Source organism: Scyliorhinus torazame, unplaced genomic scaffold (assembly GCF_047496885.1).
Source record: "Scyliorhinus torazame isolate Kashiwa2021f unplaced genomic scaffold, sScyTor2.1 scaffold_885, whole genome shotgun sequence".
NCBI lineage: Eukaryota > Metazoa > Chordata > Chondrichthyes > Carcharhiniformes > Scyliorhinidae > Scyliorhinus > Scyliorhinus torazame.
In genome coordinates this window covers 1-19,853 of record NW_027308612.1, presented here as the reverse complement: position 1 = coordinate 19,853, position 19,853 = coordinate 1, and the positions used below count along the sequence as shown (strand labels likewise).

The 19,853-nt window shown below is 55.9% G+C and overlaps 1 long non-coding RNA gene across 2 annotated transcripts; it reads right to left on the bottom strand.

The window, feature by feature from the left end:
- Positions 1-3,243: 3,243 nt before the first annotated feature.
- Positions 3,244-19,802, bottom strand: LOC140406812 (uncharacterized). Of its 2 annotated transcripts, none has more exons than XR_011939315.1 (4): positions 19,384-19,802; positions 18,970-19,076; positions 17,647-17,752; positions 3,244-3,286 (listed from the first exon to the last, which is right to left on the bottom strand). It is a non-coding gene; the product is annotated as an uncharacterized lncRNA (long non-coding RNA). The 2 variants fall into 2 exon arrangements; XR_011939314.1 differs by having other exon boundaries at positions 19,416-19,802.
- Between the last annotated feature and the right edge of the window lie 51 nt (positions 19,803-19,853).

Below are 19,853 nucleotides of genomic sequence, written 5' to 3'. Positions count from 1 at the left end.
ACAGCAAGATCCCACTGGCAGTACCACCATGGTGCAGGACACCCCTCCCACACACTCTGTCTCTCTCCCCCACCCCTCCAGATCCCCTTCACATCCCCAGCCTTCAACTTCCATCACTTACCTCTGCCTCCATCTCTCTCTCTCTCATTTCATTTCTCTCTCTCTCTCTCTTTTCATTTCTCTCCCTCTCTCACTTTTCATTTCTCTCCTTCCCTCTCTCTCATTTCATTTCTCTCCTTCCCTCTCTCTCATTTCATTTCTCTCCCTCCCTCCCTCTCATTTCATTTCTCTCCTTCCCTCTCTCTCATTTCATTTCTCTCTCTCTCCCTCTCTCTTTTCATTTCTCTCACTTTTCATTTCTCTCCCTCCCTCTCATTTCATTTCTCTCTCTCATTTCATTTCTCTCTCCCTCTCTCTCCATTTCATTTCTCTCCCTCTCTCACTTTTCATTTCTCTCCCTCTCTCTCATTTCATTTCTCTCTCCCTCTCTCACTTTTCATTTCTCTCCCTCTCATTTCATTTCTCTCTCTCCCTCTCTCATTTCATTTCTCTCTCTCTCTCTCTCTCTCTCTATCCCTCTCTGAGCCTGATCTGCACAGAATCAGACCGCACAGAACAGGCCCTTCCACCCACCAAGCCTGGAGAGACAAGTGTAAATACTCTAATCTGCTCCAATCCCTCTGCCCAGCACTAGGCCCAAAGCCTTGAATGTTACCACACGTTGGGTGTCGCAACCACCCAATTCTCTCCATCAGAGAGAAATCTGGAAGAGACTGAGAGGGAGAGAGACTGAGAGGGAGAGGGGGCTGAGAGGGAGAGAGACTGAGAGGAAGAGGGGCTGAGAGGGAGAGGGGCTGAGAGGGAGAGGGGCTGAGAGGGAGAGAGGGAGAGGGGCTGAGAGGGAGAGGGGCTGAGAGGGAGAGGGGCTGAGAGGGAGAGGGGCTGAGAGGGAGAGAGGCTGAGAGGGAGAGGGGCTGAGAGGGAGAGGGGCTGAGAGGGAGAGGGACTGAGAGGGAGAGAGACTGAGAGGGAGAGGGGCTGAGAGGGAGAGAGACTGAGAGGAAGAGGGGCTGAGAGGGAGAGAGACTGAGAGGAAGAGGGGCTGAGAGGGAGAGGGGCTGAGAGGGAGAGGGGCTGAGAGGGAGAGAGGAGAGGGGCTGAGAGGAGAGGGGCTGAGAGGGAGAGGGGCTGAGAGGGAGAGGGGCTGAGAGGGAGAGAGGCTGAGAGGGAGAGGGGCTGAGAGGGAGAGGGGCTGAGAGGAGAGGGACTGAGAGGGAGAGAGACTGAGAGGGAGAGGGGCTGAGAGGGAGAGGGGCTGAGAGGGAGAGGGGCTGAGAGGGAGAGGGGCTGAGAGGGAGAGGGGCTGAGAGGGAGAGGGGCTGAGAGGGAGAGGGGCTGAGAGGGAGAGAGACTGAGAGGGAGAGGGGCTGAGAGGGAGAGAGGGAGAGGGGCTGAGAGGGAGAGGGACTGAGAGGGAGAGGCTGAGAGGGAGAGAGGCTGAGAGGGAGAGAGGCTGAGAGGGAGAGGGACTGAGAGGGAGAGGGACTGAGAGGGAGAGGGGCTGAGAGGGAGAGAGGCGGAGAGGGAGAGGGACTGAGAGGGAGAGGGGCTGAGAGGGAGAGGGGCTGAGAGGGAGAGAGGCTGAGAGGGAGAGGGGCTGAGAGGGAGAGAGGCTGAGAGGGAGAGGGGCTGAGAGGGAGAGAGACTGAGAGGGAGAGGGGCTGAGAGGGAGAGGGGCTGAGAGGGGAGAGGGGCTGAGAGGGAGAGAGGCTGAGAGGGAGAGGGGCTGAGAGGGAGAGAGACTGAGAGGGAGAGGGGCTGAGAGGGAGAGGGGCTGAGAGGGAGAGAGACTGAGAGGGAGAGGGGCTGAGAGGGAGAGGGGCTGAGAGGGAGAGAGACTGAGAGGGAGAGGGGCTGAGAGGGAGAGGGGCTGAGAGGGAGAGGGACTGAGAGGGAGAGAGACTGAGAGGGAGAGGGGCTGAGAGGGAGAGAGGCTGAGAGGGAGAGGGGCTGAGAGGGAGAGAGACTGAGAGGGAGAGGGGCTGAGAGGGAGAGGGGCTGAGAGGGAGAGGGACTGAGAGGGAGAGAGACTGAGAGGGAGAGGGGCTGAGAGGGAGAGAGGCTGAGAGGGAGAGGGGCTGAGAGGGAGAGAGACTGAGAGGGAGAGGGGCTGAGAGGGAGAGGGGCTGAGAGGGAGAGAGACTGAGAGGGAGAGGGGCTGAGAGGGAGAGGGGCTGAGAGGGAGAGGGACTGAGAGGGAGAGAGACTGAGAGGGAGAGGGGCTGAGAGGGAGAGGGGCTGAGAGGGAGAGAGGCTGAGAGGGAGAGGGGCTGAGAGGGAGAGAGGCGGAGAGGGGCTGAGAGGGAGAGAGACTGAGAGGGAGAGGGGCTGAGAGGGAGAGGGGCTGAGAGGGAGGGGCTGAGAGGGAGAGGGGCTGAGAGGGAGAGGGGCTGAGAGGGAGAGGGGCTGAGAGGGAGAGGGAGAGGGGCTGAGAGGGAGAGAGGATGAGGGAGATGGGCTGAGAGGGAGAGAGACTGAGAGGGAGAGGGGCTGAGAGGGAGAGGGGCTGAGAGGGAGAGGGGCTGAGAGGGAGAGGGACTGAGAGGGAGAGGGGGCCCCCCTCCTTACACTCTGTCTCTTTCCACTACCCTTCCTGAGCCCCTCACAACCCCCCTCCCAGCCCCTCCCTGTTCAGCTGCCCTTCCCTCCCTCCATTTCCCCATCTCTCTCTCTCTCTCTGCCTGCCTCTCCCTCTCCAGCCTCCCTCTTTCCCTCAATCTTTTACATTTACAGTCAGCTCGCGGGTGTTTGTAAGTAATAGGGAGCCAGACCAGGCGAGTACACAGCTCGATCCCACACACACATACAACCTGCTCACGGACAGGGGAACAATTTAAACACTGAAACCAGGAGCAGGCCATTCGGCCCTTCCAACCTGCTCTGCCATTCATCATCACGGCTGACCATCCGACTCAGTAACCTGTGTGTCCCCCCCCCACATCCTCTGATCCTCCCCAGAGCTGTATCCTTCTTTAAAACAAGCTGCACAGCAACATTATCCAGGGTGGATCTTTATAAACACAAAATTCTCAGATTCACAAATGTGGACAGGCAGACAGAGAGAGAGAGAAATCCAGTCAACACCTCAATAAACTCAAAATGCTTGCTGCACATTGCACTGAATCCCTCAATTCACCCCCTTCTTTCGGGAGGCACTTTCCGGGTCATCTCTGCCCAGCAAGACTCCAAGGCACCGTTACCAATCTCCGTCCCCTTCTCTCCCTCCCTCCCCCTTTACTGTATTCTCTCTCTCTCTCTCCTTTCCCTTTCTCTCTCTCCTTTCCCTTTCTCTCTCTCCTTTCCCTTTCTCACTCTCCTTTCCCATTCTCTCTCTCCTTTCCCATTCTCTCTCTCCTTTCCCATTCTCTCTCTCTCCTTTCCCATTCTCTCTCTCTCCTTTCCCATTCTCTCTCTCTCCTTTCCCATTCTCTCTCTCCTTTCCCTTTCTCTCTCTCCTTTCCCATTCTCTCTCTCCTTTTCCTTTCTCTCTCTCATTTTCCTTTCTCTCTTTCCTTTCCCATTCTCTCTCTCCTTTCCCATTCTCTCTCTCGAGATCTCCTTTCCCATTCTCTCTCTCCTTTCCCATTCTCTCCTTTCCCATTCTCTCTCTCCTTTCCCATTCTCTCTCCTTTCCCATTCTCTCTCTCCTTTCCCATTCTCTCTCTCCTTTCCCATTCTCTCTCTCTCTCCTTTCCCATTCTCTCCTTTCACATTCTCTCTCTCCTTTTGCATTCTCTCTCTCCTTTCCCATTCTCTCTTTTCCTATTCTCTCTCTCCTTTTCATTTCTCTCATTTTCCTTTCTCTCTCTCATTTTCCTTTCTCTCTTTCCTTTCCAATTCTCTCTCTCCTTTCCCACTTCTCTCTCTCCTTTTCCTTTCTCTCTCTCATTTTCCTTTCTCTCTTTCCTTTCCCATTCTCTCTTCTTTCCCATTCTCTCTCTCCTATCCCATTCTCTCTCTCCTTTCCCATTCTCTCTCTCTCTCCTTTCCCATTCTCTCTCTCCTTTCTCATTCTCTCCTTTCCCATTCTCTCTCTCCTTTCCCATTCTCTCTCTCCTTTCCCATTAATTCCAGTAAAACACGGGCACTGTGCGATTGGTAAATTGAACCAGGCCCCAATCGCGGCCTTTTCCGTTCCAGGCCCTTTGTGAGAGCTGGATTAAAATGTCCTCGGAAAATCTCCTGTCATCCCATTTAGAATAAGTGTCCCACCACACTGGACGTGTTTAATTTTCATGATTACAGAACTAAAACCCAAAACACCAGTCAATGTACTAATGACTAAAGTTACAATGAAGACCATTCTGCACAGCAGGATCCCACGGGCAGCCCCACAACGGAGGAGGACTCAACCGCTCCAAGATCCAGTATCAATTACCCCAACTGAGTCCCCAACGTTCCACACCCCCTCTCAGTTTGGTTCTCCCTCACCCTGTTTCTCCCCCCGCCCTTTCTCACTGTCGATTGAGGTTTAAGGTGTGGACACCATGGAGGGGTGAGGAATGTGGGGTGGGGAGGTGGGGGTCTGTGCCCTGGCTGTGCAGCAGAGACCCCCATCCAACAATCTCCTCTTCCCTCTCCCTGCCCCTCTGGCTTCTCTCTCTCTCTCTCTGTCTCACTCTGTCTATCTCTCTCTGATACTTCACACGCTGAAGACAAAGATGGGAGGGAGAGAGAGACAGAAACAGACAGAGAGAGAGAGAAACAGACAGAGGGACAGAAATAGGCAGAGAGAAAGGCGAAAATGCAAAGTCAGTACATCACTAAAACTCAAATCCAAATATTTCCTGTGCATTTTACTCAAACCTGGATTTATTGCAATGTCAGCTGTGTTGAGCCCTTTAAGACATGTGACACACATTACACACAGAGACAGGCAGAAAGAGAGTGACACAATGACACACAGACAGGCAGGCAGAGGCAGAGGGAGTGAGAGAGATGTAAAGAGAGACAGGTAGTCAAGACAGGTAGAGACAGACCGACAGGGGGAGAGAGACAGAAGATAGAGGCAGAGGGAGAGAGGAAAACAGTGACTAACAGAACCAGGCAGTCAGAGAGAGGGAGAGACAGACCGACAGGGGGAGAGACACAGACAGAGACAGAAGATAGAGGCAGAGGGAGAGAGGAAAACAGAGACTAACAGAACCAGGCAGTCAGAGAGAGGGAGAGACAGACCGACAGGGGGAGAGACACAGACAGAGACAGAAGATAGAGGCAGAGGGAGAGAGGAAAACAGAGACTAACAGAACCAGGCAGTCAGAGAGAGGGAGAGACAGACCGACAGGGGGAGAGACACAGACAGAGACAGAAGATAGAGGCAGAGGGAGAGAGGAAAACAGTGACTAACAGAACCAGGCAGTCAGAGAGAGGGAGAGACAGACCGACAGGGGGAGAGACACAGACAGAGACAGAAGATAGAGGCAGAGGGAGAGAGGAAAACAGTGACTAACAGAACCAGGCAGTCAGAGAGAGAGAGAGACAGACCGACAGGGGGAGAGACACAGACAGAGACAGAAGATAGAGGCAGAGGGAGAGAGGAAAACAGAGACTAACAGAACCAGGCAGTCAGAGAGAGGGAGACAGAGACAGAAGATAGAGGCAGAGGGAGAGAGGAAAACAGTGACTAACAGAATCAGGCAGTCAGAGAGAGGGAGAGACAGACCGACAGGGGGAGAGACACAGACAGAGACAGAAGATAGAGGCAGAGGGAGAGAGGAAAACAGTGACTAACAGAACCAGGCAGTCAGAGAGAGGGAGAGACAGACCGACAGGGGGAGAGACACAGACAGAGACAGAAGATAGAGGCAGAGGGAGAGAGGAAAACAGAGACTAACAGAACCAGGCAGTCAGAGAGAGGGAGACAGAGACAGAAGATAGAGGCAGAGGGAGAGAGGAAAACAGTGACTAACAGAATCAGGCAGTCAGAGAGAGGGAGAGACAGACCGACAGGGGGAGAGACACAGACAGAGACAGAAGATAGAGGCAGAGGGAGAGAGGAAAACAGTGACTAACAGAACCAGGCAGTCAGAGAGAGGGAGACAGACCGACAGGGGGAGAGACACAGACAGAGACAGAAGATAGAGGCAGAGGGAGAGAGGAAAACAGTGACTAACAGAACCAGGCAGTCAGAGAGAGGGAGAGACAGACCGACAGGGGGAGAGACACAGAAAGAGACAGAAGATAGAGGCAGAGGGAGAGGGGCTGAGAGGGAGAGGGGCTGAGAGGGAGAGAGACTGAGAGGGAGAGGGGCTGAGAGGGAGAGGGGCTGAGAGGGAGAGGGGCTGAGAGGGAGAGAGACTGAGAGGGAGAGAGGCTGAGAGGGAGAGAGACTGAGAGGGAGAGAGACTGAGAGAGAGAGGGGCTGAGAGGGAGAGAGACTGAGAGGGAGAGGGGCTGAGAGGGAGAGGGACTGAGAGGGAGAGAGACTGAGAGGGAGAGAGGCTGAGAGGGAGAGGGACTGAGAGGGAGAGGGGCTGAGAGGCTGAGAGGGAGAGAGGCTGAGAGGGAGAGAGGCTGAGAGGGAGAGGGAGAGAGGCTGAGAGGGAGAGGGGCTGAGAGGGAGAGGGGCTGAGAGGGAGAGGGGCTGAGAGGGAGAGGGGCTGAGAGAGAGAGAGGCTGAGGGAGAGAGGCTGAGAGGGAGAGGGGCTGAGAGGGAGAGGGGCTGAGAGGGAGAGGGACTGAGACGGAGAGGGGCTGAGAGGGAGAGGGGCTGAGAGGGAGAGAGGCTGAGAGGGAGAGAGACTGAGGGAGAGGGGCTGAGAGGGAGAGGGACTGAGAGGGAGAGAGGCTGAGAGGGAGAGAGGCTGAGAGGGAGAGGGACTGAGAGGGAGAGGGGCTGAGAGGCTGAGAGGGAGAGAGGCTGAGAGGGACAGGGGCTGAGAGGGAGAGGGGCTGAGAGGGAGAGGGGCTGAGAGGGAGAGGGGCTGAGAGGGAGAGGGGCTGAGAGGGAGAGGGGCTGAGAGGGAGAGGGGCGTAGAGGGAGAGGGGCGTAGAGGGAGAGAGGCTGAGAGGGAGAGGGGCTGAGAGGGAGAGGGGCTGAGAGGGAGAGGGGCTGAGAGGGAGAGGGGCTGAGAGAGAGGGGCTGAGAGGGAGAGAGGCTGAGAGGGAGAGGGAGAGGGGCTGAGAGGGAGAGGGAGAGGGGCTGAGAGGGAGAGAGGCTGAGAGGGAGAGGGGCTGAGAGGGAGAGAGGCTGAGAGGGAGAGAGGCTGAGAGGGAGAGAGGCTGAGAGGGAGAGGGGCTGAGAGGGAGAGAGGCTGAGAGGGAGAGGGGCTGAGAGGGAGAGAGACTGAGAGGGAGAGGGGCTGAGAGGGAGAGGGGCTGAGAGGGAGAGGGGCTGAGAGGGAGAGGGGCTGAGAGGGAGAGGGACTGAGAGGGAGAGGGGCTGAGAGGGAGAGGGGCTGAGAAGGAGAGAGGCTGAGAGGGAGAGGGGCTGAGAGGGTGAGAGACTGAGAGGGAGAGGGGCTGAGAGGGAGAGGGGCTGAGAGGGAGAGAGGCTGAGAGGGAGAGAGGCTGAGAGGGAGAGGGACTGAGAGGGAGAGAGACTGAGAGGGAGAGGGACTGAGAGGGAGAGAGGCTGAGAGGGAGAGGGACTGAGGGAGAGGGGCTGAGAGGGAGAGAGGCTGAGAGGGAGAGGGGCTGAGAGGGAGAGGGACTGAGAGGGAGAGAGGCTGAGAGGAAGAGGGGCTGAGAGGCTGAGAGGGGCTGAGAGGGAGAGGGGCTGAGAGGGAGAGAGACTGAGAGGGAGAGGGACTGAGAGGGAGAGGGGCTGAGAGGGAGAGGGGCTGAGAGGGAGAGGGACTGAGAGGGAGAGAGGCTGAGAGGGAGAGGGGCTGAGAGGGAGAGGGGCTGAGAGGGAGAGGGACTGAGAGGGAGAGAGGCTGAGAGGAAGAGGGGCTGAGAGGCTGAGAGGGGCTGAGAGGGAGAGGGGCTGAGAGGGAAAGAGACTGAGAGGGAGAGGGACTGAGAGGGAGAGAGGCTGAGAGGGAGAGAGACTGAGAGGGAGAGAGGCTGAGAGGGAGAGAGGCTGAGAGGGAGAGAGGGGCTGAGTGGGAGAGAGACTGAGAGGGAGAGGGACTGAGAGGGAGAGAGGCTGAGAGGGAGAGAGGCTGAGAGGGAGAGGGACTGAGAGGGAGAGGGGCTGAGAGGGAGAGAGACTGAGAGGGAGAGGGACTGAGAGGGAGAGAGGCTGAGAGGGAGAGGGACTGAGGAGAGGGCTGAGAGGGAGAGGGGCTGAGAGGGAGAGAGGCTGAGAGGGAGAGGGACTGAGAGGGAGAGAGGCTGAGAGGAAGAGGGGCTGAGAGGGAGAGGGGCTGAGAGGGAGAGAGGCTGAGAGGGAGAGGGGCTGAGAGGGAGAGGGGCTGAGAGGGAGAGAGGGCTGAGAGGGAGAGGGGCTGAGAGGGGAGAGGGGCTTGAGAGGGATGAGAGACTGAGAGGGAGAGGGACTGAGAGGGAGAGAGGTTGAGAGGGAGAGGGGCTGAGAGGGAGAGAGACTGAGAGGGAGAGGGACTGAGAGGGAGAGAGGTTGAGAGGGAGAGGGGCTGAGAGGGAGAGAGGCTGAGAGGGAGAGGGGCTGAGAGGGAGAGGGGCTGAGAGGGAGAGGGGCTGGAGAGGAGAGGGACTGAGAGGGAGAGGGGCTGAGAGGGAGAGGGGCTGAGAGGGGAGAGGGCTGAGAGGGAGAGAGGCTGAGAGGGAGAGGGGCTGAGAGGGAGAGGGCTGAGAGGGAGAGAGGCTGAGAGGCTGAGAGGGAGAGAGGCTGAGAGGGACAGGGGCTGAGAGGGAGAGAGGCTGAGAGGGAGAGGGACTGAGAGGGAGAGAGGTTGAGAGGGAGAGGGGCTGAGAGGGAGAGAGGCTGAGAGGGAGAGGGGCTGAGAGGAGAGAGGCTGAGAGGGAGATGGGCTGAGAGGGAGAGGGGCTGAGAGGGAGAGGGGCTGAGAGGGAGAGGGGCTGAGAGAGAGAGAGGCTGAGAGGGAGAGGGGCTGAGAGGGAGAGGGGCTGAGAGGGAGAGAGGCTGAGAGGGAGAGGGGCTGAGAGGGAGAGAGGCTGAGAGGGAGAGGGGCTGAGAGGGAGAGGGGCTGAGAGGCTGAGAGGGAGAGAGGCTGAGAGGGACAGGGGCTGAGAGGGAGAGAGGCTGAGAGGCTGAGAGGGAGAGAGGCTGAGAGGGACAGGGGCTGAGAGGGAGAGAGGCTGAGAGGGAGAGAGGCTGAGAGGGAGGGACTGAGAGGGAGAGGGGCTGAGAGGAGAGAGACTGAGAGGGAGAGGGGCTGAGAGGGAGGGACTGAGAGGGAGAGGGCTGAGAGGGAGAGAGACTGAGAGGGAGAGAGGCTGAGAGGGAGATGGGCTGAGTGGGAGAGAGACTGAGAGGGAGAGAGGCTGAGAGGGAGAGGGGCTGAGAGGGAGAGGGACTGAGAGGGAGAGAGGCTGAGAGGAAGAGGGGCTGAGAGAGAGAGAGGGGCTGAGAGAGAGAGAGGCTGAGAGGGAGAGAGGCTGAGAGGGAGAGGGGCTGAGAGGGAGAGAGACTGAGAGGGAGAGGGGCTGAGAGTGAGAGAGACTGAGAGGGAGAGGGGCTGAGAGGGAGAGGGGCTGAGAGGGAGAGAGACTGAGAGGGAGAGGGGCTGAGAGTGAGAGAGGCTGAGAGGGAGAGAGACTGAGAGGGAGAGAGGCTGAGAGGGAGATGGGCTGAGAGGGAGAGGGGCTGAGAGGGAGAGGGGCTGAGAGGGAGAGGGACTGAGAGGGAGAGGGGCTGAGAGGGAGAGGGGCTGAGAGGGAGAGGGGCTGAGAGGGAGAGAGGCTGAGAGGGAGAGGGGCTGAGAGGGAGAGGGGCTGAGAGGGAGAGAGGCTGAGAGGCTGAGAGGGAGAGAGGCTGAGAGGGACAGGGGCTGAGAGGGAGAGAGGCTGAGAGGGAGAGGGACTGAGAGGGAGAGAGGTTGAGAGGGAGAGGGGCTGAGAGGGAGAGAGGCTGAGAGGGAGAGGGGCTGAGAGGGAGAGAGGCTGAGAGGGAGATGGGCTGAGAGGGAGAGGGGCTGAGAGGGAGAGGGGCTGAGAGGGAGAGGGGCTGAGAGAGAGAGAGGCTGAGAGGGAGAGGGGCTGAGAGGGAGAGGGGCTGAGAGGGAGAGAGGCTGAGAGGGAGAGGGGCTGAGAGGGAGAGGGGCTGAGAGGGAGAGGGGCTGAGAGGGAGAGGGGCTGAGAGGGAGAGAGACTGAGAGGGAGAGGGGCTGAGAGGGAGAGGGGCTGAGAGGGAGAGGGGCTGAGAGGGAGAGGGGCTGAGAGGGAGAGGGACTGAGAGGGAGAGGGGCTGAGAGGGAGAGGGGCTGAGAAGGAGAGAGGCTGAGAGGGAGAGGGCTGAGAGGGTGAGAGACTGAGAGGGAGAGGGCTGAGAGGGAGAGGGGCTGAGAGGGAGAGAGGCTGAGAGGGAGAGAGGCTGAGAGGGAGAGGGACTGAGAGGGAGAGAGACTGAGAGGGAGAGGGACTGAGAGGGAGAGAGGCTGAGAGGAGAGGACTGAGGGAGAGGGCTGAGAGGGAGAGAGGCTGAGAGGGAGAGGGGCTGAGAGGGAGAGGGGACTGAGAGGGAGAGAGGCTGAGAGGAAGAGGGGCTGAGAGGCTGAGAGGGGCTGAGAGGGAGAGGGGCTGAGAGGGAGAGAGACTGAGAGGGAGAGGGACTGAGAGGGAGAGGGGCTGAGAGGGAGAGGGGCTGAGAGGGAGAGGGACTGAGAGGAGAGAGGCTGAGAGGGAGAGGGGCTGAGAGGGAGAGGGGCTGAGAGGGAGAGGGACTGAGAGGGAGAGAGGCTGAGAGGAAGAGGGGCTGAGAGGCTGAGAGGGGCTGAGAGGGAGAGGGGCTGAGAGGGAAAGAGACTGAGAGGGAGAGGGACTGAGAGGAGAGAGGCTGAGAGGGAGAGAGACTGAGAGGGAGAGAGGCTGAGAGGGAGAGAGGCTGAGAGGGAGAGAGGGGCTGAGTGGGAGAGAGACTGAGAGGGAGAGGGACTGAGAGGGAGAGGGGCTGAGAGGGAGAGAGACTGAGAGGGAGAGGGACTGAGAGGGAGAGAGGCTGAGAGGGAGAGGGACTGAGGGGAGAGGGGCTGAGAGGGAGAGGGGCTGAGAGGGAGAGAGGCTGAGAGGGAGAGGGACTGAGAGGGAGAGAGGCTGAGAGGAAGAGGGGCTGAGAGGGAGAGGGCTGAGAGGGAGAGAGGCTGAGAGGGAGAGGGCTGAGAGGGAGAGGGGCTGAGAGGGAGAGGGGCTGAGAGGGAGAGGGGCTGAGAGGGAGAGGGCTTGAGAGGGAGAGAGACTGAGAGGGAGAGGGACTGAGAGGGAGAGAGGTTGAGAGGGAGAGGGGCTGAGAGGGAGAGAGACTGAGAGGGAGAGGGACTGAGAGGGAGAGAGGTTGAGAGGGAGAGGGGCTGAGAGGGAGAGAGGCTGAGAGGGAGAGGGGCTGAGAGGGAGAGGGGCTGAGAGGGAGAGGGGCTGAGAGGGAGAGGGACTGAGAGGGAGAGGGGCTGAGAGGGAGAGGGGCTGAGAGGGAGAGGGGCTGAGAGGGAGAGAGGCTGAGAGGGAGAGGGGCTGAGAGGGAGAGGGGCTGAGAGGGAGAGAGGCTGAGAGGCTGAGAGGGAGAGAGGCTGAGAGGGACAGGGGCTGAGAGGGAGAGAGGCTGAGAGGGAGAGGGACTGAGAGGGAGAGAGGTTGAGAGGGAGAGGGGCTGAGAGGGAGAGAGGCTGAGAGGGAGAGGGGCTGAGAGGGAGAGAGGCTGAGAGGGAGATGGGGCTGAGAGGGAGAGGGCTGAGAGGGAGAGGGGCTGAGAGGGAGAGGGGCTGAGAGAGAGAGAGGCTGAGAGGGAGAGGGGCTGAGAGGGAGAGGGGCTGAGAGGGAGAGAGGCTGAGAGGGAGAGGGGCTTGAGAGGAGAGAGGCTGAGAGGGAGAGGGGCTGAGAGGGAGAGGGGCTGAGAGGCTGAGAGGGAGAGAGGCTGAGAGGGACAGGGGCTGAGAGGGAGAGAGGCTGAGAGGCTGAGAGGGAGAGAGGCTGAGAGGGACAGGGGCCTGAGAGGGAGAGAGGCTGAGAGGGAGAGAGGCTGAGAGGGAGGGACTGAGAGGGAGAGGGGCTGAGAGGGAGAGAGACTGAGAGGGAGAGGGGCTGAGAGGGAGGGGACTGAGAGGGAGAGGGGCTGAGAGGGAGAGAGACTGAGAGGGAGAGAGGCTGAGAGGGAGATGGGCTGAGTGGGAGAGAGACTGAGAGGGAGAGAGGCTGAGAGGGAGAGGGGCTGAGAGGGAGAGGGACTGAGAGGGAGAGAGGCTGAGAGGAAGAGGGGCTGAGAGAGAGAGAGGGGCTGAGAGAGAGAGAGGCTGAGAGGGAGAGAGGCTGAGAGGGAGAGGGGCTGAGAGGGAGAGAGGACTGAGAGGGAGAGGGGCTGAGAGTGAGAGAGACTGAGAGGGAGAGGGGCTGAGAGGGAGAGGGGCTGAGAGGGAGAGAGACTGAGAGGGAGAGGGGCTGAGAGTGGAGAGAGGCTGAGAGGGAGAGAGACTGAGAGGGAGAGAGGCTGAGAGGGAGATGGGCTGAGAGGGAGAGGGGCTGAGAGGGAGAGGGGCTGAGAGGGAGAGGGACTGAGAGGGAGAGGGGCTGAGAGGAGAGGGGCTGAGAGGGAGAGGGGCTGAGAGGGAGAGAGGCTGAGAGGGAGAGGGCTGAGAGGGAGAGGGGCTGAGAGGGAGAGAGGCTGAGAGGCTGAGAGGGAGAGAGGCTGAGAGGGACAGGGGCTGAGAGGGAGAGAGGCTGAGAGGGAGAGGGACTGAGAGGGAGAGAGGTTGAGAGGGAGAGGGGCTGAGAGGGAGAGAGGCTGAGAGGGAGAGGGCTGAGAGGGAGAGAGGCTGAGAGGGAGATGGGCTGAGAGGGAGAGGGGCTGAGAGGGAGAGGGGCTGAGAGGGAGAGGGGCTGAGAGAGAGAGAGGCTGAGAGGGTGAGGGGCTGAGAGGGAGAGGGGCTGAGAGGGAGAGAGGCTGAGAGGGAGAGGGGCTGAGAGGGAGAGAGGCTGAGAGGGAGAGGGGCTGAGAGGGAGAGGGGCTGAGAGGCTGAGAGGGGAGAGAGGCTGAGAGGGACAGGGGCTGAGAGGGAGAGAGGCTGAGAGGCTGAGAGGGAGAGAGGCTGAGAGGGACAGGGCTGAGAGGGAGAGAGGCTGAGAGGGAGAGAGGCTGAGAGGGAGGGACTGAGAGGGAGAGGGGCTGAGAGGGAGAGAGACTGAGAGGGAGAGGGGCTGAGAGGGAGGGACTGAGAGGGAGAGGGGCTGAGAGGGAGAGAGACTGAGAGGGAGAGAGGCTGAGAGGGAGATGGGCTGAGTGGGAGAGAGACTGAGAGGGAGAGAGGCTGAGAGGGAGAGGGGCTGAGAGGGAGAGGGGCTGAGAGGGAGAGGGACTGAGAGGGAGAGAGGCTGAGAGGAAGAGGGGCTGAGAGAGAGAGAGGGGCTGAGAGAGAGAGAGGCTGAGAGGGAGAGAGGCTGAGAGGGAGAGGGGCTGAGAGGGAGAGAGACTGAGAGGGAGAGGGGCTGAGAGTGAGAGAGACTGAGAGGGAGAGGGGCTGAGAGGGAGAGGGGCTGAGAGGGAGAGAGACTGAGAGGGAGAGGGGCTGAGAGTGAGAGAGGCTGAGAGGGAGAGAGACTGAGAGGGAGAGAGACTGAGAGGGAGAGAGAGAGACAGAGAGACTGACTGAGAGAGAGACTGAGAATGTGACAAGCAGAAACTCAGTAAAAGTCGATTCAAACGGTCCCCTGGGCTTTCACAAGGAACCGTGACATTAATCACAGTACAACACGGGCACTGCGCGATTGGGAAATTGTCTGATTAAATGGAAGCCCCTCTTTAAAACTGACAGTGGGGCAGAGGGGGGGGGGAGCCTGGAGACATTGGAGAACTCGGTGAGCTGAATTAACCCCCTCCCACACCCACACAACCCCCCCTCCCCCCATCACCAACACTTCACTAATCATTCCGTCTTCAGCACAGGAGATATCCCTTACACAGCCTCACATTTATAAATTCAATCCCAGCACCTCGGCAACATTATGAAAGTCGATACGTTCATGTTTACATGTTGCAGTGTGCACAGCAGGATCCCATAAATAATAAACATGATGGAGACAGGAGCCCAGTCCGTATCCTGCGTCTCTCTTAACCTCCCACTCAACCGCCCCCCTCCGCACACACCCCACACCCCCACACACATTCGCCACCCCCACTAGCCTCCCCATTCAAATAACGACAAATCACGTTGGTGTTTTTATCATTTTATTGGAAGAGGAAATATAGAGGGAAATAGCTGGAGAGAGAGGCTCGGTGAGGGGAGGGGGATGTGGTGGGGAAGAGTGAGACAGGCAATTTCTCCCATGCTCCCTCTCTTTCTCTCTCAGGTCTTCTTTCCCTCTGGAGGCATTTTCAAATCGACTGGCCTCAGGACAGGACAGGGCTGTCTCAGGACATTTTCAAATCGACTGTCTCAGGACAGGACAGGGCTGTCTCAGGACATTTTCAAATCGACTGTCTCAGGACAGGACAGGGCTGTCTCAGGACATTTTCAAATCGACTGTCTCAGGACAGGACAGAGCTGTCTCAGGACATTTTCAAATCGACTGTCTCAGGACAGGACAGGGCTGTCTCAGGACATTTTCAAATCGACTGTCTCAGGACAGGACAGGGCTGTCTCAGGACATTTTCAAATCGACTGTCTCAGGACAGGACAGGGCTGTCTCAGGACATTTTCAAATCGACTGTCTCAGGACAGGACAGGGCTGTCTCAGGACATTTTCAAATCGACTGTCTCAGGACAGGACAGGGCTGTCTCAGGACATTTTCAAATCGACTGCCTCAGGACAGGACAGGGCTGTCTCAGGACATTTTCAAATCGACTGTCTCAGGACAGGACAGGGCTGTCTCAGGACATTTTCAAATCGACTGTCTCAGGATAGGACAGGGCTGTCTCAGGACATTTTCAAATCGACTGTCTCAGGACAGGACAGGGCTGTCTCAGGACATTTTCAAATCGACTGTCTCAGGATTGTGTAAAATCGCACTTTCTAAAAGATAATGTGACTGGGCCGTGACTGTGCACAGCAGAACCCCCACCCCCAGACCCTGTGCCTGATCACCCCCTCACCCCACCCCACATCTCTCCCCCCGTTTCCCCTGGCCCTCCCTTTTCTCTCACCCCCTCTCTTTTTCACTCCTCGCTCCCACCGCCCTCTCTCTCTTTCTCTCTCCCTCTTTTTCACTCTCTCCCTCCACCCTCTAACTTTCTCTGTCCCCCTCCCCTTTTCACTTTATCTCCTTCCACCCTCTTGTCGTTCTCTCGCCCTCTTTTTCACTCCCTCTCCCTCCACCCTGTCTTTCTCTGTCCTCCCCTCTCTTTTTCATTCTCTCTCCCTCAACCCTGTCTTTCTCTGTCCCCCTCCCCTTGTCACTACATCTTTCTCCCTCCACTCTCTCTCTCTTTCCTCCTCTTTTTCACTCCCTCTCTCCCACCGCCCTCTCTCTGTCTTTCTCCCTCCCCCTCTTTTTCACTCTCTCTCCCTCCACCCTCTGTCTTTCTCTGTCCCCCTCCCCTTTTCACTATATCTCTTTACCTCCACTCTCTCTCTCTTTCTCTCCCTGCCCTCTCTTTTTCACTCTCTTTCTCCCTCCACTCTCTCGACAAATCACATTGGGGTTCTCTGTAACATTTAGTCCAAGATGAAATGTAGAAAGAAATGGCTGGAAAGTAGGAGAGAGAGAGACAGAAAGCTGGGGTGACTGAGGCAGGGACATTTAACCCCAAACCCCCCTCAGAAATCCTTCCTATCCCACCGCCCTGTCTAAAACACAAACACCACCATTGAGGACAAACCTGTTCCCAGGCTGCGGCCTATTCATTTCAGACCCATTCCCGACTGCTGCACATTCAGTGAGCCAGTTTAATATTAAATTGTGCGTGGTCACTAAGTTGACATTTCAGGAAAGGCTGCAGGCCACTGATGCACAGCAGGATCCCACAACCAGCAATGTGATCCTGACAGGGTGGGACAGGCAGGTGAGCGGGGGGATGGGGGAGAGACATATTCCTTCCCTTGCCTGCTATATTCTTTCCTCCATCTCTTCCCCCCCCCGCCCCCAAAATACCCCCACCCCTGAATACCACGGGTATTGGGAGTCTGGAGCCACATCCACTGTCCCCAGAAAGTTACACTTCCCTCTTTAAACTGGGAAACCAGCTGCCTGGTCCGTCCGGAGACTTTTTACAATCACCCTCCCAGCATTTATTTCCATTTATTTCCCAAATCAGGGTATCCCCAGAAAGATGTGATGAGACTCCCCATTGCAGTTTGTGGGAAGGTTTCATTGATTGAAGGTTTAAAGAGACACTAAAAAGCTGGAGAGAGATGGACAGATAGCGGCAGAATGCTGGAGAGACAGAGAGAGAGAGAGAGAGGCAAGAATGGAAAGAAGGCAGAAAGGGAGAGAAAGCCTCTCTTTTTCACTACCTCCCTCTCCCTCCAACCTCTCTCTCTCACATCTCCCTCCTACACCCCCCCCCCCCCCCTCCCACGATCCCACTCTCTCTCTCTCTCTCTCTCGCGCATCCCAGTAGTTGGGAAGGAGAGAGAGGGAGAGGATCACACACAGGAATCCAACAGTCACTACCACAGCAAACTGAATTCAAATGGCCCCCTGCCAATTTCATTTCACCCTCACATTTAAGTCTCGGCCTAAAACACAGGCTTTATTCCAGAATTACACCCCCTTCAAGTTTAAGGGACTATAATTCCAGATTACTTTACAGTCGATGGATTCAGTATTAAAGTGACCCCACTGTTGGTTCATTTCAGGAATTCTGCAGGCAACTTGTGCACGGGGAGACCCCAAAAATGGTGACACTTTCCAAATTGAGTTCCGAGTTTCTGATGGTGGATTTCTCTCTCAGCAGCGATGAGATCATGGCTGAATATCCCGTCAGTGCACGCAGAAAGGGTTCATTAACTCTCTCGTTCCCAAGCACTCAAGTTTAAAGACTTTAAAATTCGAGACCTTCGAACCCACTTTGCAGTCCGTGAGCTATTTCATTAAAAAAAAAGTAGGTACTCTATATTTATTTATTTATTTTTATAAATTTAGAGTACCTAATTAATTTTTTCCAATTAAGGGACAATTTCACGTGGCCAATCCACCTACCCTGCAAATCTTTGGGTTGTGGGGGCGAAACCCACTCAAACACAGGAAGAGAGCTATTTTATTTTCAGAGTTGTGGTCACTGTTGCTGCGCGGGCAAAGGCCACAGGCCTGTGAGTGAACAGCAAGATCCCACAGCAGCAGCAATCTGGACCTAACCAGATGGGACACTGTCCTTCTCCACCCCCCCCCTCCTCACTCCTGCTGGGAGCCCCATTCCCCACTGCACCTAACACCACCACCCCCACCCCACCCCCGCCGTGTCATGTGTGGATTGGAACATCCCTGGAGAAGTCCCTTCAGTTTCTGAAAGAGTTAAACTGCCTCTTAAAACGAAGAAAAACCTTTTTAAAACAAAATCCATTGGCACACAGAAAGATCCCAGAAGGTGCAGTCGGGGCGGCAATAAAGAGACAACTCACGTGAGTGCGGCCTGTGGAGTAGGCCTCAGTCCATCCACTTGTCCTCTGGAGAATAGCCTTTGTCCAAAGATTCCTGGTCGCATTGCAGTCTTCAAAGTTCAAATTCCTGGGAAAAAGAGGGAGAAAATTAACTAAAACGCAGGAAAATGTTTACACTTGTAGCACAGCAAGAGGCCAAGATTCCCCCTCTCAGTCACACAAACTCTCAGCAACATCCACCTACACTAATCTCAGTTATAAACCACAGAATAAAAAAGGTTGAGAGACAGTTCCCACTTCCCTTGTCTTTCTCTTTCTCTCTCTCTCGCTATCTCATTCGGTCCCACTATCCCTCTCATTCATATTTCTGTCTCCCTCGTTATCCCTCATCAGCCTCCCAGCATTTAGTTCTATTTGTTTCTCTAATCAGGATATCCCCAGAAAGATGTGATGAGACTCCCCATTGCAGTTTGTGGGGTGGTTTTCTTAGATTAAAGGTTTAAAGAGACACTAAAAAGCTGGAGAGAAATGGACAGATAGTGGCAGAAAGCTGGGGAGACAGAGAGAGAGAGAGAGAGGGGCAAGAATGGAAGAAAGACAGAAAGGGAGAGAAAGCCTCTCTTTTTCACGACCTCCCTCTCCCTCCACCACCTGTCTTTCTCCTCTCCCTCTCTCTAATCTCTATTACCCCCCAGCCCCACACTCTTTCTGTACTTCTCTCTCTCTCTCTCTCTTTCTATCATCCTAATAGTTGGGAAGGAGAAAGTGAGAGAGAGAGACAGGGTCACACACAGGAATCCAACATTCACAACCACAACAAACTGAATTCAAATGACCTCCTGCGAATTTAATTTCACTCTCATACTTGTGCCTCGGCCTAAAATACAGGCTTCATTCCAGAATTAGACCCGCTTCAAGTCAAGGGACTTTAATTCCGGGCAATCGAGATTACTTTACAGTCAATGGGTTCATTTAAAAGTGACCCCCACTATCGTTAATTTTGTGAATTATGCCGGCAACCTGGGCACAGGGAGAGCCCAACAAATGATGACCACTTTCAAAATTGAGTTCAGAGTTTCTGATCTGAGATTTCTCTCTCTCTCTCTACCAGATTACAGAGAGTGGCTGAAACAGTGAAATGCCCCCCCCCCCTCCCCACACACACACCGCACCCCATACCCCCACCCCTGGGACGCTCAGAATTAATATAACCCCTGTTATTTTTGGAACAAAATTAGACAGCTTCATATTCCAGATTTGTATTTTACTCTTTGCCGCCCACCTAAGGTTTAATGTGTTTGTGTCTAAGTGCAAGGCCGGGGCTGCAATAAAGAGACAACTCACGTGAGTGCGGCCTGTGGAGTAGGCCTCAGTCCATCCATCCATGCTCGGGAGAAATACCCTTACCCAAAGATTCCTGCTCACATTGCAGTCTTTCAAAATTCAAATTCCTGGGAAAAAGAGGGAGAAAATTAACTAAACCACAGGAAAAGATTGAAACTATTTAATACAGCGAGAGCCCAGGGTCCCCTTTTCAGTTTTACAACCCCTCAGCAACATCCGAATACAAATAAGTCACAGCTTTCAACCAGAGGTTAAAAAAGATTGAGAGACAATTAATACTCAAAATCTTTTTATTGTCACAATTAGGCTGACATTAATACTGCAATGAAGTTACTGTGAAAATCCCCTTCTCTTGTGTTTCTCGCTGTCTCTCTATCCCTCTTATACATATTTCTGTCTCCTTCCCTCACTCACTCTTTTTGATCCCTCCAATATTAAAATTAAACCTCAGTCAGGGTAATAACCCGGGTGAAGCCTGCAGAACAGGCCTCAGCCAGCGCTCCCTCGGGAAGAATTCACCCTCCCTCGTCCTCCTCACTGGATTCCCGACTTCCTTCCAGTTCTCCAAATAAAAACGCCTCTGGAGAAAAAAAGGAGATAACATTGATTATAAAGGCAATAACAGGGACATTTTAATAAAATATTCAAAACAGCACAACAGGAGTTCAACATCTCCAATCTCGAGTCAATCAGTAACATGTCAACACCCAAAATGCACAGCTCAAAACAGGCAGATTGACACACCCAGCGACACACACACACACACACACTGAAGCAGAGGGGTAATGTTTTGAGTGTAGTGAGTTTTTGGTTTGTGAACTGAAGTCCAGCAGACACAGATATATCCTCAGTGAGCTGTGAGCAGACTCCACCCCTAGTCTCTG